The 14,533-nt window shown below is 44.2% G+C and overlaps 1 long non-coding RNA gene across 1 annotated transcript; it reads left to right on the forward strand.

Annotated features, from left to right (window-relative positions):
- The first annotated feature begins 2,671 nt into the window (after positions 1–2,671).
- Positions 2,672–12,949, forward strand: LOC123384823. Its single transcript, XR_006596481.1, has 4 exons — positions 2,672–3,750; positions 7,676–7,879; positions 8,731–8,858; positions 12,141–12,949. It is a non-coding gene; the product is annotated as an uncharacterized LOC123384823 (long non-coding RNA).
- The last annotated feature ends 1,584 nt before the right edge of the window (positions 12,950–14,533 follow it).

A 14,533-nucleotide genomic window follows, 5' to 3' on the forward strand; every position in this document is an offset into this window, starting at 1 on the left:
AGAACCTTGTGGAACTTGAGAGGAAGTCACATTTTTCTTCGTTTGCCTACCAGAGTTTTCTGAAAACTTGGCTTAAAAGTGCTAACGTTGAAGAGTCCAGATAGATGCGTAGCAACAGGATATTACAGACACTTTCAATTCGACAGTGTGTGAGAGAGCTGGGCTTTGGCGTGTCAGCTTCCTGATAGTGTCCCATATCTGCTCAGAACCAGTCACACGGTACTGATCTGTGAGATACTGTTTATTAAATGCAGGATTTTTGCTTTCTCACTTGTTAGATAAGGAGAAACAACAGGGCATGCTTGCAGGAAGCCAGAAATTCCAAGTTGCTATGTTATGTCCCCTTCCCAGGGTGGGTTTGGATCGTGAAGGGACCGGTAGCTCCTCTTCCTGAATACCTACTGTGTGCCAGATGGTGAACTAAAGGTTCTGCTCTTATCATTTCCTTCATTCTCTGCAGCAATCCTGTGCTCATCATCCTTAGTCTACAGACCAGGGATGTACATTTCCAGAGCTGTTGAATGACTTTCCTGAAATCATCCAGCTTTCAAGCTACGGAACTGATATTCAAGTTTCAGTTTTCCTGTCTTAGTCACAGCACAGCGTGAACGACCCACACAGTAGTGTTTATTCTAGAAAACCGAAAAAGGTGCACTACAGGATTCGGCATTCCCAGAAAAGAGGTTGGTCTGTATGGCTCATTTTGTGGAGGATGCTTGGTAGTGCATGGGAAAAAAAAAAAAAAGGCAAATTATACTCGCTGATAATCTGAAAGAAGATAGTTACTTTCCACTACTACCCATTTCCTAAGAATAAGTAATATTTTGTAGTTCAAGATCTGAGCATGGTCTTGTTTTCTCCAGCTCTGATTTTGCAGTGTGCTCCTTGGCATCCATCTCTGCTCTGGGAAGATACTTTTCCAAAGAAGTTTCTGCCGTGGCACTTGCTTCCTCCACATAGATGGTACCAGGCACCCATTGTGTCAGCTCATTCACTATCTTCAAACCCACTCGGAATGTGTCATTTCTGAATTTCCATGTAACCTCGGGGTTTAGGAATGTCACTTGTTTCTTCCTGTTCTTTCTGGAAGCCTCTGTTCCAAATCAGAGAGGAAAATGACATCCAGGTGTTCACAAGATTCATTAAAAGCGCCATCTAGCTTTGGAAAAGGATTGCAAATGAAGGTTAAAGGTTCCCTTAGGACCCAGACCCCATAGCCACAACTGAGTGATGACTGGGAGTTACAGACGTGAAAGTGAGGAGGACAAGGACTGAGGTGGGCAGAAGAGAGAAAGACATGTGCCCCCCAAATGAAGAGTGGAAGCCCCTCTGCTGTATTCTTGTAGTATTCTGCATTTCCCCTTCTGAGGCATTAAAGTTACTGGTTCTCGGGGCGCCTGGGTGGCGTAGTCGGGTAAGCGTCCGACTTTAGCCAGGTCACGATCTCACGGTCCGTGAGTTCGAGCCCCGCGTCAGGCTCTGGGCTGATGGCTCAGAGCCTGGAGCCTGTTTCTGATTCTGTGTCTCCCTCTCTCTCTGCCCCTCCCCCGTTCATGCTCTCTCTCTGTCCCCAAAATAAATAAACGTTGTAAAAAAAAATTTAAAAGTTGCTGGTTCTCTTCCCCTGTGGATTGTGACCCCTTGTGAGGTAAATGGTACCTGCCATTTACCAGGTACTCAACAAATACTGAATGGATGAATGAATGAATGAGAGTTCTGATCTCCAATTCAGGCTAAATAAGTAAATAAATAAATATCTCAAAACTAAACTTTATCTTCCCTTCGAGAGTGGAACAAATCTGGGAGTAAGGTCATTGGAGTTGATTTTTAAATGCCTACAACTGTACCTTCGTGTTATGTTCTAATAAGGTTTTAATTCCTGGCTCTCCCTGTGATTCTAACTTAATTGGCCTGAGGTAGGCCTACAGAAACTAGTATTATTTTTAAAAGTCCTCAGGTGCTTCTCTTGAGCAGTCAGGGTAGAAATCCACCATTCCACGTACCTGGAGGAGTAGCACCCTACAGCTGCTGGAGCACGTGGATGGCTCACGTCCAGCAGAATCTGAGCCTTGTGGGGGAAAAGATAATGGCTCCCCAAACCATTTACCCAGAAACAAAAGACGAGGACATTCTCTGGAAGCTCATCTCAGGGGCTCAGCTCTGCTAAGGTGCTCTGGTTAGGTAACTGCTCATCTGTAGGACGTCTCAGCGGGCATTTAACTTATGCTGGAAGTGTAGTTATGCAGGAGCTTATGCTCCTCATGCAGGAGCTTCAGCATCTTTCCTACATCAGCTTTCTCCTTCCCATATTCTAGTAAGGTCAGTGGCTTATCTGATAAACCTGAGAATGAGTTAAATGTGCAGAGGCAGCTTCCTGGTGGAAGTGCTGCATTGAAGACAGAGGGATTAGAAACAAATATAATCTTTCTTGCCTCGAAAATGGAATTTTGAATGGTGTTAAAATGCTAGGATGTCTGGAAAGTTCTGTGTAGGTAGCCAATGGAGCAAGAATTGTAATTGTTTTTCTCGGGCTGTCATGTCAAAGGCTTTAAAAAGTATTTTGGCTTCATTGATTTATTTTTGTTAGATTTTTTTTTAGTGTTTATTTTTGAGAGAGAGAGTGCGTGAGAGTGTGCGTGAGCGAGCGGGGGAGGGGCAGAGAGAGGGAGACAGAATTCGAAGCAGGCACTAGGCTCTGAGCTAGAGTCCAGTTTGGGGATCAAACTCACCAATCGCAAGATCATGACCTGAGCCGAAGTCATTCAACTGACTGAGCCACCCAGGCACCCCTGACTTCATTGATTTCTGAATCCCTGCGCCCCAGTGATGGAGTGTGTGCACAGGGCTGCTCAGGTTAACTTCCTTTCTGGTGGGTGCTTGGGCTGGGCTGGGTGCTGTGGGTAGCAAAAGCAGAAAGAGGGCAGACCAGCTATATTTTCTCGTGCCTTGAAAGCTCTATGTTCTTACTATATTTGTATCTAGCCCACCATTTCCTGTTTCTCCAACGATTCGAAAAATGGATTTGGCCCCATACTTCTATCCCATGTCCCTTAAAAGAACAAGAAGGATGTGTACAGATGTCCCTACCCTGGAGTTTCTGGGAACAGGGACATCATGTGCTTTTCCAGGGTCATTTGCAGAGAAATGGACTTTTATAGGCACTAAGCAGCATCCCCTATATGAGTTTGGCTGATAGTTTTAGATACGGGAATTTTGGTTAGTTGGTTCTCAGGAACTGAGAAAGGTCTGAGATTTGGCCCTCTTGTAATTTAACAAGTTAGTCTGCCACAGCGTCGTGGATGCTGGCAAAGACCAGAGACTCCCGAGGGGGAGACAAAGGCCTTTATTACACGTGGCCATATGGGCAACTTTTTGTACCCCCAAGCCCCAGCCTTCATGGGTGACACAAACAGGACCCAGTGATGCCTGCCCATGCAGTGGGATGTGTCACAGGAGAGGACCTCTGAGCTTAGGGATCTCGAATCTTTTGCAGTGTGCTCTGAAGGGCCTCTCCCAAGGCTGTGCACTAGAAATCCTTGAAAAGATATTCCAGAACAAAGACTGATTGGAAGTCAGGTGATTCCAGTACCGCTGATTGGAAGACAGGTGAGCCACCTGTAGGAAATTGCCAGGACCCCCCAAGTACGTCAGTAATAACAGGGAATCGTCCTGGAGGTGTGGATAAAGCTGAACACTGAGGGAGACCACGGGCTTTATGACATTTTCTAGGACCCATCTCCAGTGTAACAAGTGAGTACCCACTGCCCCCACGTATCAGTGAACATTTCTGTCTAACAAATGCCCCAACGGCTTAGTGCTTTAAAACAACCACATATTTAGCTCAGGAGTCTGTGGATTGACTGAGTGGTTCTTCCGGGCCTGACTCAGCTGGCTCAGCTGGCCTCAGCTGGTGGAAGCGGTGGTTGTTAGACTGTTGGACAGGACCACGGGGGCAACTAGCTAAGTTCTTCTGTCATCCAGTAGGTGGGTCTGGGTGTCTTCACATGCTGGAAGTCCCAGGTCCTCCGGAGTAGCAAGAGAGTGAGTCCTGACAGGCCCATGCTTTTCAAGTCTCTGTATGACGTTTGCTAACACCCCATTAAGAAAATCAGGTCTTAAGGCCAAAGCAGGCATATATTAAAGTAAGATGAGGAAATAAGGTAAAAATACGTTTAAAGTTTTTAGTGTTTATTTATTTTTGAGAGAGAGAGAGAGAGACAGAGAGAGCACGAGTGGGGGAGGGGCACAGAGAGAAGGAGACACAGAATCCGAAGCAGGCTCTGGGCTCTCAACTCTGAGCTGTGAGCAGACAGCCCAGCGTGGGGCTCGAACTCCCGAACTGTGAGATCATGACCTGAGCTGAAGTTGGATGCTTAACTGACTGTGCCACCCAGGCACCCAAAAATATATTTAAAAGTAAACAAAAAACAACGTTTCTCCAACCACAAAGCAAGCTCTTAATGGCAATAGCTTATCTTCAGCCCCCAGAGAAGTACCTGGACTGAGTAAGAGTCAATAAATGTCTGTTAGCTGAAACACTTCCAGGACAGTGGATTTGGCCACCTTTATGGGAATGGAGAGCCAGAACCATGAACACATAAACCAAACTCCTGCCCTGAGACCTAAAGGCAGGAGGGCTCTGGGGATGGAGGTTTGGGAGAAAGGCATGAGCAGAAGCCAGGGAAACTCAGTCATCAGATCTTTTTCTTTGCTGGACGATAGAAACTTCCAGATTGTGACTGTGTCTTTTCCTTCAACTGAGGAATGATTCAGTTGTCAGGATTCAGCCGATTATTATGGGATTCACTGGCATTGTAATGAAAGTAGCCTATTTTTTTCCTCCCCTGGGAGGAGAGCGTGCTACATTTCTAGGATTTAGAGGCTTAGAGAAAAATAGCTACTGGATTTGCAATTGCTTTCTCTTTACAGTATCATTTAGCCTTGATATAAATCACTGCAATCTTGCTTCAAAGCCCCAGAAATGATGATGGGAGGCTGTTCCCCTCTCCTTTATTCTCACTTTTGTTTTTGTTTCATTTTGTTGCAAGTTTTAGATTTGTGGACCTCAGGGAGCCCTGAGTATATAAGGCAGGGTTGAACCATGACTTCCTGTGTGCAAACCTCACTCCTGGTACCAAAATCTGTATTAGTCAGAGTTCAGCCAGGGAAGCAGAACCACATGTAGGAGATTTACAACTATATATTTATGCATCTGTATATCTGTTTATCCCTATATTTGTTTATGCACCTGTATATCTGTTTATCCCTGTATTTGTATCTATATTCTTCATATCTGTATATCTATTCATCTATCATTCATTCATCTCTATTATCTATCTATCTATCTCTCTATCTATCTATCTATCTATGTATCTATCATCTATCAATTAGCTAATTATCTATCTATTCATCTTCTTATTACAAGAAATGAGCCAGTGTAATTGGAATGGGCAGAACAAGTCTGAAATCCATCGGGCGGGACCCCAGGGCCTGGAAGATCCTGGACAAGCTGGAACCCACAGCATGAGCTGGGGCTACTATACACAGGAAGCTTTCTTCTCTTTTTGGGAAAGACTTAGTCCTGCTTTGAAGGCCTTTCAACTGATTGGTCAGGTCCACCTGGATTCTTGAGGATAATCTTCCTTATAGGAAGATCAATTGATTAGAGGCTTCAGTTATATCCAAAAAATGCTTTCCCAGTAACACCTAGATTAAAGTTTGACTGAATAGCGGGGACTTTAACACAGCCAAGTTGACACATCAGAAAAGCCATCCCACTGGGCTTGGATTATTTGGGTTCTTTTTCAGATTTTGACAAAATATGGGTAGCTCTGTGGAGGCCTCAGTGGGCGGGAAGGGCCCCCATTATCTGGAGATATGAGAGTTGAAAGACACAAGAAAACTGAATGGAGGCATCAACAACACCCGGCAGTTTGGTTGAGAGTTGGCCCACCCAATCCATAACACAGAAGTTTCAGGTAGTTTTGCTGACTCACATTTTTTTCCCATCCTTCTTCAAAAAACAGTTATAGTGATATCTATGGCCAATCAAGTCTATGTTATTTTTTTCAAGATTTTTTTTTAAGTAATCTCTACACCTAGCCTGGGCTTGAATTTACAACCCAGAGATTAAGAATCGCAGGCTCTACTGACTGAGCCAGCCAGACCCCCCAGGTCTATGTTATTATCATGCGCTTATTTCAAAAGGGAAATTGGTCGTGAGCACAGCTCTTCCTTCTCAGCCTGTAGCTCCCAGAAATAAGTATAAATAAATGCTGGTATGGGACTTTTTTGGCAAAGCCATTCCAGGATTTCCTTAGGGGACAGGAAGAGAGTTGAAGTTCTCAGAAGGTAACCTTAGAGCAAAGTAAGCATCCAGCTTGGCTGGGTGAGGCCACCAAGCCTCACAGAGGGTCATTCTGCATTTGTAGCAGAGTCTGCTACTTTGGAGTGTGGGTATGAGCTAGTCATTGGGGAGTGCCCTTTAAACCATATGGCCCTATGGGGCGCCTGGGTGGCTCAGTCAGTTGAGCGTCCGACTTTGGCTCAGGTCATGATCTCATAGTTCGTGAGTTCGAGCTCCATGTCGGCCTCTGTGCTGATGGCTCACGGCCTAGAGTCTGCTTTGGATTCTGTGTCTCCCTCTCTGCTCCTCCCCAGCTCACACTCTGTCTCTCTCTCAAAAATAAATAAAGATTAAAAAAATTTTTTTAACTATATGGCCCTGTATCCACATCTACCTGCAGTCATGTTATTGGATGAAAGTTCTTTGGAAGATCACGGGAAAATATTTTTTCAGAATCAAATGTGAAAACCCATAAAACAAAATTAAAAAACATCTCAAAGGTGGAGCAGTTGAAAAGAGCTTTGGTTCTTGATTGAAAATAAAAGTTCAGGAGAGCTCTTCAGAATGAGAAAGAATGGTGAAAAGCCACCGAACTTCTCTAACGTTGGAAGTAGATCAGCTGACTTGGGGCATTTGTTACAAGGTGTTTACAAAATTGTTGTTTCACTTTTTGGAGACCACTCCTGCTGAAGCACTGCACAAAGGCTTAATTAAGTGATATCTCAATTTATTTACACTGGTATTATTTAGGAAGCCTAACCTGTGCAAGGCCAAGGCTGGTGCTGTCTTCTGGGCCCAGTGTCCTGACACTAAATGTGGCCAAAGTGGATCCTTGCTTCAAAAGCAGTCTTCCCTGGTATCTCCAAGATTCATGATAAGATGTCTGTGTCTGTGCCTGTGCTGTTCCCTCAGCAGAAGGCCAGAGAGCCTCTGCCCACTTATGGAGGCTGCTCTCTTCCTAACAGAAGTTCTAAGCCTTGAGAGTGGAAGTCCTTTGGGGGAATGGTCAGGGGGAATCTCCTGCTATTGAATTCCTTTTAAGAACAGAAAGTGTATACAGAGGGGCCCTCTCACTTCCAAGGGGCTCTGGTGTACTCAGTCTCTGAATTTCTTATTTCTGTTCATGAAACTCTTGGTATCATGGGTCTCTTTGGTTTGGGATGTCACTGGAAGGTGCAGAGGTGGACCCACCTGTTCATTGGCATCCTTGACATGTCTGAACAATGCTCCTGTCTTACTGGCTCCAGTGTCTGGAGAGAGGACAGGGTGGCCTCCTGCCCCATGAAGGCTGAAGGCCCTGGAGGTTGTGTTGATACTTTCTTCCCCCAGGTGGCCTTGACACTCAGAAATGTGCACCTGTTATGTGTGAATACGGTCAAGGTGAAAAGGCATCACGTGGATTTCAGAAGGCTAACTGTTGTGCTAGTGGGGTACCTACAACTAGAATCATGGATTCACTGGAAACCTAGAATTGGAAGAGCCTTGGAGGTCATCTAGTCCAATTTCCTCTCATACCAGTGAGGAGACAGAGAGGTAAAGTGATGGGTCGGGGGTGCCTAGCAGCAGAGAGCAGAGCAAGGACAGGAATCCGGGTTTCATCGGTCTAATTCTGGGGTTCCCGCTCACTGTGCCACCAATGCTGCATTATTTGTGTTCACTTTCCATTGTTGTCACTGTGTTAATAACATAGAATTTTTTAGGCAGATTGTTCCTACTTCTTATTCTGCCCAAAGCCTGTGGGACACACGTTGTAGGCCATTACAGATATACTTGTTTTCTGCCCCGGGTGCCTGCTACAGAAGTTACTAAATCTGTTGCTTTGAGGCTAATGCTAAGCCATGGGATTACCTTTTTGGTGAATCCCATGACTCCATCCCTTGGGTGCAGGGCTAACTCGGGTGGCTGGAAATAGGGATGATGACCACAGTGATGGTCCAGTGAGGCATATGATGGAGCACCAGGTTCCACTAGCCTCACAGCATGAAAGTGAAAAGCCATGTCTTGTTTGTGCTTGAGGCAGTCATGTCCAGTATTACTGTCTTATGTTTGTCAGCACGCCAGAGGTTGGACCAAATGCTATTGGCAGAGCACGTCAAACTCTTCAACTATAAATGCAACCTATATATAGTATTCTTTTTGCTCAGTTAGTTTTAGCCACATATGATAGCAATTTTTTCCACCTCACACAGCCTGAAATCTAGTCAAAGAAATTCAATGACCTAAGAGACTTATTTCTTTTATAAGTAATCCAGACAATGATGGTACTATTGCTTGGGATTTATGTAGTGCTTTTCTTTCAAAAAGCCCTAAGTGCTTTTAAGTAGACCTGTTCACCTTCAAACACCCCTGAGAGGGATTACTGTCAACAGAATGTTTTCCTGCAGGAGGAAGTGAAACAAAGAGATATTGTCTGAAATCACAGGAGGTCAACCACAGTTCCGGGATGAGCTTCCAGAAGTCTGCGTACCAGGCCAATAAACACTTTGTCGCTGATGTCTCCACCTTGAATGAGGTTGGCAAATATATGGCCCCGGGTGCTGCTGTGCCTCTGCTGATCTATCATGGTGTTCTTTCGCATTAAGGCGCTTTGTAGCCTCAGAATCTTCCCCAGCAGTGCCGGCCAAGCCATGAATTCCATCAGTGTTTGCAGCAGATAGGATGTATGCAGCAGATAGCCATGTATGATCCAGAGGTTGGGCTAAAATGTTAGCAGGTATTGTCTTCTGCCTGAAGTGGCTCTGCATCACAATCCCAGCGTGGCTCTTGAAAGGTAACATCATTCTGACCTGAAACCTTGCTGGAAACTGTCATGGAAAATAGAATGATATGGGGCAGTTTGGCAGGGGAACCAGATTAAGCAGGACTTTGTAGCTCCTATAAAATGAGTGAGGTCAGGATTGAAGTGGGAGTTACCCCCACTGGTTCAAGTGAGCTCAGACATTTTCTATTGCCGTTGTCAAACACTTTGGGTTGTGTGTGAGGGTCAAGTCCCTTGTGTCAGCTTTCATGTTGGGCTGAAGCTGTGCAAAATCGGTAAAAGCAAAGTTTTCTCTTTTTTTTGTTAGACAGTCAGCCTGGAGACCTCAGAGGTCAGGGTTGAGCAGGAAATCCAGGAAGTGTAACCACCCCATATGCCCCTCAGGAAGGGAAGGAGTGAGTTTGCTGATTTCACAAAGAGGAAAGCAATGAAGATTTGCTCAAATCAAGGATATAATTAGCTGACAAGTTTTCTTGAGAGAGGCAAGTTCCCCTTCAACAGATTTTGTATTCCTGATTTTAGAAGATGGCAGAAGAAAGTCAAGATCGTTTGAAAAGGACTAATTATAACAGCTTCACCTTTGAATTGACACTAAGTGGGTGGCAGAGGTGGAAACACCCTTATAGCTTCAATATTTTCAGGTCTGTAATATGGCGAAGGGGGAATGAACATATTTTTAGCACTTAGCATGTTGACAGCCACTGATTTTAAAATAAGTACAGATTGCAAGTCCCACTGGTCTCTTGATGTCTAAGACAAGAGCTTTTCAAGTTATCTAAACAGCCTTTGGCTTTTCCTCAGCGCCTCTCTATGAAAAACTGTAAGGGAAATGAAGCTTCCTACTCTTTTATGATGTGCCAAGCCCTGCAACATTCTATGAATCTTGTTCTATTCCAGGTCATCTGTTTTCTCCCATTATCACCAGTAACCCACTCTCACCTCATGGTTCCTCTGTGGTCCTACCTCTTTTCTTTCCCATGTGTTTTCTCTCCAGCCCCTCTATAGTCACCACCTACCTGATGCCTATGCTCCATTTTCTTGGGTTCTTGGATTTCTGTGACACCACTGATGGCTTGCTCTGTTCCACCTCTAGAGCATGGCTCCATGTCAACCCTGGGCTTGTGGACACATGGAGGTGGACAGATTCTGCCCGGTAGAGGTTTTAGCGAGCTGTTATTTTGGGGACTTCTTCAAATGTTGGTGATTGCCCTCATCCTTCACCAAACTGGGCTAGTCCTCCCTTCTTTCAGTCCAGACTATAGCTCACACATTTAAGGCACAAGGACCTGTAACAAGTACAGGAATACTCTGGAGATATTGCGGATTTTGTCCCAGGCCACTGCAACAAAGCGAATATTGCCATCAAGCAAGTCAAATGAATTTGTTGGCTTCCCAGAGCATATAAAATTTATGTTTACACTATCTTATGTAGTCCATTAAGTGTGTAATACCGTTTTGTCTACAAAAATGTACATTCCTTAATTTAAAAATACTGCTAACAAAAAGCTAACCATCATCTGAGTTTTCAGTGAGTCATAATCATTGATCACAGATAACAAATTTAATAATAATAATGAAAAAGTTTGAAATGTTGTGAGAATTTACAACGTGTGACACAGAGCGAGCAAATTCGCTAGGAAAAATGGTGCCGGTAGATTTGCTTGATGCCGGGTTGTTGCAAACCTTCACTTTGTAAAAAATGCAGTTATCTGTGAAGCGCAATGAAGTCAAGTGCCACACCCAGAGGTGTGCCTGTACTGCCTTGGCTACACTTAAATGGTGAAAAAGGTTGGAAGCAGTCGTATGCTGGCCCTTCTACTCTGTAATTTCAATGTAAGTAATTAGACGTGTTTCTGCTAACACCTAAAATAGGTGCTCATTGAGCACTTTCTGCACAGTTAGACTTCATGACCACTGTCAGGTGGTGATCTATCATGGCTCCAACACTTCTCCCAGAAAAGAAACCTCATGTTTGCTCTGTGAGGTCCCTAAACAATCCCAGAGTGAGAATGGGTGAGAGTAAGCTGACTGATGCCATCTTTTTTTCTTCCATCTTTACTTAGAAGCCTCCAAATGGAGATTTTCTTTAAGGAAACTGTTATACAATGGAGTATTACTCAGTGGTCAAAAAGAATGAAGTCTTGCCATTTGGAACAACATGGATGGAACTCGAATGTGTAATGCTAAGCAAAATAAGTCAGTCAGAGAAAGACAGATATCATGATTTCTCTCATATGTGGAATTTAAGAAACCTAACAGATAAACATAGGGGAAGGGGAGGAAAAATAAGGTAAAAACAGAGAGGGTGGCAAACCACAAGAGACTCTTAAATACAGAGAACAAACTGAAGAAGGTTGCTGGAGGAGAGCAGGGTGGGGGGATGGGCTAAATGGGTGATGGGCATTAAGGAGGACCCTTGTTGGGATGAGTACTGAGTGTTATATGGAAGTGATGAATCACTCAGTTCTATTCCTGAAACCAGTACTACACTGTATGTTAACTAACTTGGATTGAAATAAAATTAAAAAAGTAAAAATACAAATAAAATAAAAAAATTAATTCCATCAAAAAAACCTGTTATTAGATGCTTGAATAAAACTTTAAAATAGCTATAGCATATAAAGGATTCCAATGGCATTTGTCACTGTGTATTGTAGAAGGTAAAGCTTTTGACCAGAAGTCAGGAGACTTTGCTTCTTTAAGACCTAACTCACCCATTATTCAGCTGTGTGATTCTAAGAAAGTTACTTAAACACTCTGTTTCATTATTCATTAGGTGTTAACCCCTAAACACATTAATTTCCTTGACCCTCTATGGTAGACTGAATAATGTTCCCTCAAGAGATATTTTAATCCCCTGAACCTGTGAACACTACCTTGTATGACAAAAGGTTGAATATCACCTTATATGGCAAAAGATGTGATTAAAGTAAGGATTCTGAGATGGAGAAATTATCGTGGATAATCAGGGTGGGCCAAAAATGCAATCACATGTATCCTTGTAAGAGAGAATCAGAGGGAGATTTTATTATACAGAAGAGAAGAGGGAGTGTGACCGTGAAGACAGAGACAGTGGTGATGCGGCCATGGGGCAAGGAAGACTGAGAGCCACCAGGAGCTGGAAGAGGCAGGAACAGAATCTCTCCTAGATCCTCCAGTGGGACTGTGGCCTTCTTCATACCTTGATTTCAGTCCAGTGAAACTGGTTTTGGACTTCTGACCTCCACAATGGTGAGAGAATAAATTTTGGTTTTCTCCTCCTGCAAAGACCCACTGAAGCTGGGTTGCTTGCTATGGGCTGCCCTTTCACTGCTCCCAGCCTCATAGTTTTGCCTCTCCTCCAAATTGCTCACCTCCATTTCTGACCCTCAAGGGCAGTAGCAGGGCGTGGGTGAAAAGAAAAGGCCAGGGAAATTCACACTTGACTGACAGTCAGGAACTGGCATTTTGTTCTCGGGTCTGGTGGGCGTTTAAGGCGGACGCATTCCTTAGCTATACTTTTTAGGCTCTTTAGAGACCTCCACTTCCTCTCCCGCTTCTGCTGGTGATCTCTCACCTGCAGTTTCTTTTAGTGAGGGTGATGTTCTCACTGTGGTTGGTTGCTTCCTCTTGCTCAGCCCGAGGCATTTGGTGGGACCCCTGGCATGTTTCTGCGCAGCACTACTTGCCTCTGTAGGCAGCCATCTTGGAGAGAATCTAAGAAGCCTTCCATTGGTTCCCTTACGTGAGTCACCTGCATCTAGTCCAAAAGAATGTGTTCAGGCAAATGTTCAGTGGCCTAACACCCTCATCCTTTGCTCTGCCATTGAAGCAGTCAGCCAGATTTTCCATGTGGGAGTCACAATGTCCCCTAAACTAGAAGACACATATCACGCTCTCCAAGTGGTCTTATTGTGGTCTCTTTCCTTAGGCTTGAAGCGAGAGACCCCTGACAGGATGTCTGGACTCAGAGTAGCAATAACTGTCTCATAAATGTTTCCCCTAAATCTAACATTAGTCTTTTGTCTGAGAAGGCTGGATGTGAGACAGAAGAGGGGTTCATGGTTAAAAGGCAGAAAAACAGACTTTGATCACCCACTAATGTAAATCCTACATGATGATAGTCTCCCATCCACTTTTGAATGTGGCATTTTTAGTTCTGGTGCCCCAGCTGTAACTATTTCACATCTTCACGTCTCTGTTTACCCGAGGGACCAAGTACTGGGGCCATTACTCTACAGTAAAGGTAGTTCTGTTCTATTCCTTCTGAATAGTAACATGTTCTAATAGTCTGTTACAGTTGTGCTAAAAACTGTCCACCTTGGTCTTACGGAGGAACTTTTTCTAATGGAAATATATATTTTTTTGATTTATAGTGCAGGTCAAATGGACATTTGGATTTGTTTTAAAATGTAATTTGGCGAGTCCATCAGTGCATACACACAAATTGGACTTTGGAGAATTCGTGGAAGAGCTGAAGCTGTCGCATGACGCATTTCTCCCCTTTCAAGGTAGCATGGTGAATGGAAGAGGCATAGGGACCGAGCTCAAATTTCTGCTGACCCTTCCTGGACATGTGACTTTGAGTGAGTTGAATAAACCTTGTGAACTTTAGTTTTACATATGTAAAATGGGATATTGAGTAAATTAAACAACTTCATATGTATCTGAAGCAATTGGCACAATTTCCAGGATGGAGTGAGCCCTCATTTGATTGAAGTTATCCCTATGATGGCATGCCGTTCACGGTGATAGGCAGTGCCGGTGAGGAGATGAGTAAGACTCAGACTGCATGAGATGCGGAGGGGAAGACAGACAAGAAACCAGGAATGACAGCAGGCCTGATGGGTCCATGAAGAACCAGCCCCCAGCACAGGGGATCCCCACTGCCAGGAGACAAGGGGACTCCCTGATTTCTTGTGTGTGTTCTCATTGTCTGACAGCAGATGCCTCTTTTTTTCCCAGCCTCTATGAGTAGAAAACAGCAGTCCTTTCTCCAAAAAGAGGTGGCTTGACTCAGTTTTGTACCCCTAAGGTGTTAAGCCGAAAGACCAGGTAAGTCTATTTGGGTTTCACAGGAGATATCATTTAAAATAGGGAAGGGTTCAAAATTGCCTTCAGAGCAATTGGTTTTTCTTTTTTCTTTTTTTTTAATATTTATTTTGGGGACAGTGTAGCTGGGGGCGGGGCAGAGAGAAGGGAAAAGAGGATCTGAAGTGGGCTCTGCGTTGACAGGCTGACAGCAGTGAGCCCAATGTGGGCCTTGAAGTCGTGAACCGCGAGATCATGACCTGAGCCGAAGTCTGACATTCAACCGACTGATCCACCCAGGTGCCCCAACAATGGGTTGTTCCTTAGGGAGTAAGGAGAAACTGCAGACCAATTCGATCATTCTTCCCTGGAGAAAAAGAAACAAGATAAGGAAGGAATTCCATAGACCTGCAAGGGAA

The sequence above is a fragment of the Felis catus genome, chromosome A1 (assembly GCF_018350175.1).
Source record: "Felis catus isolate Fca126 chromosome A1, F.catus_Fca126_mat1.0, whole genome shotgun sequence".
In the NCBI taxonomy this organism is placed as follows: domain Eukaryota; kingdom Metazoa; phylum Chordata; class Mammalia; order Carnivora; family Felidae; genus Felis; species Felis catus.